The following is a 2068-nucleotide window of genomic DNA, read 5'->3' on the forward strand; positions in this document are numbered from 1 at the left end:
TCTAGAAACTCCAGAACCCTAACCCTAATTTTCCTCTGCCTTCTCTCTACAGTTTCAGAAGATTGAACCGTTCAATCTCTGAGTTCTTGCTACCAAATTGTTCCTGGTACAGAGAGCTTCCATTCCAATCGAACATTTCCCCCGTTCCGCACGGTAAGTAGATTTTCCCTCTTTCTCTTCTCTGTTCTTGCCCTAGAATTCATTTTTTTTTATTCCATGAGTCTTGCGTAATTTTATTCTATCATTTTAAAATTTTTCCAGCTCAAAGAGCTAAACTCCATCACCTATTTGGTGATTCGCAGTTTCTCACATGTGCCCTAATTGTTGGAGCACTATAGGAGCGTGTGGAGTGAGCTTACTATTCACTGTTTCCAGGTAAGGGGAGCTATTATATAAAATATGTAATTCTCTTTGTATTTATTCTTGAACTGATACAAGTGTATGTGACTGTGAATCTGTTTTATTGATTATTTGCTTGTTTTATGTGACTGTGAAGTGCTCTGAAAAAGGGGTGCCTGTTGGAATTGTTATGTCTTATACTGCTTTCGTTGGAGGCTCTGTAATTGATTTTGATGAGCCTAATCTGTTTTCTTGCCATTGTCATACTGATTGGTTGATTTAAATGAGTATGGGACTGAACTGGCTTTGTTTGATTAAATGGGCAGTGAAATTTTGATATATTGAAGTTGTCTTGGATTACTGGAAATCCTGTTGCTCTATTATTTTGATGAGGGACTTGGGCTGTGTAGAACTAGGTCTGTGAGTGGAAGTGAGGCACTGGTTTAAGGGAAGGGAGGTCTAGAAAACAGTACAATGATCATAATACCTTAAGAGAGTCAAACTCAGAGTGTTTAGGATGCCTTCTTTGTTGGTAGGATAGAGGGAACCTAAAAACCAAAGTTGGCACGTCACTGATCATAGAGCAGCCCTGGCCTGGTCCAGTACGTTGTGACTAGTCATACGTGTTGGTGACGAAGGTGAGTCCGCTGCGGTGGACATTTGTTCCCACTCCGTTGACCAATTGGGGTATGAGAAGGTGGGAGAGAGTAGAACCCTTAGGCAAAGGATCAGTGGCTTAAATTGATTTTATTTAGTTTGGGAGGAGGGAACTAGCCTACTGAATTTGTGTGTCTGGGGTATCGGGGGTGTTTGGGCTGTTTAGTTAACTTAGATTAGTGAAATGGAACCTGTGTGAGGCATAAAATTTAGCTAGAACACATTAAAAATGGAGGAATTGAAGTAGGACTCCTAAGTCTTAGGAATGAATGTTTTAGAGTTAAATTCACACCTAGGTCAGCTTAGAATCACTATAGGAATAGTTTTAATTGGTTAAACATGTTTCATGTCAATATTAGTGTTGTATAATTCAAATTGAACAAGTGGATATGTCTAAGAGGTACCAAAACCAGAAAAATCAGGTTGCTGTCAAAAACTGATAAGAATAATCGATTATCTCACTTGATAATCGATTATTCTAGTCAGAATGTCATATTTTCTTCAGAGTTCTCGTAAATAATCGATTATCACATGTGATAATCGATTATCATATGTAATAATCGATTATCATGTGTAATAATCGATTATTGTTGTCAAAAAATCATCCAAGACAGTTTTAGGTGGTTTTCGGGGTTCCGGGTATCATTTTTGGACGTTCCTTAGGTCGGTCTGGGGGTTTTTGACCCTTCCGGAACTATTGGTGATGGTTTCAAAGTTGTTTCGCATGTCTAAGTATGAGTTTAAGGGGTATTGGGTTATTTAGTGGTTCTCCTTGAACTGTTAATGACTGTTAATGTATATGAAATGGTTGCTATTTGTGGGGTATTAATTGAGGTTCTTGTTACTGTTATGCGGAGCTTGACTAGTGGTGCAAATATATAAGTTCTCAATATTTAAGTTATAATTCAAGTTGTATAACATGTTCTATAAGTTCAAGATCTCTTGGTGAGATCTTTAGTGTTTTAAAATGAAAGTAGGGGCTCAGCCTTGGGAGTCATTCTGACGCTTCAATGGTCAATCAAACTCACTTAGAGAGGTTGAACCATGTGGTGAGAAGTAGCAGGAGGTCCTT

The sequence above is a fragment of the Vigna radiata genome, chromosome 11 (genome assembly GCF_000741045.1).
Source record: "Vigna radiata var. radiata cultivar VC1973A chromosome 11, Vradiata_ver6, whole genome shotgun sequence".
NCBI classification, from domain to species: domain Eukaryota; kingdom Viridiplantae; phylum Streptophyta; class Magnoliopsida; order Fabales; family Fabaceae; genus Vigna; species Vigna radiata.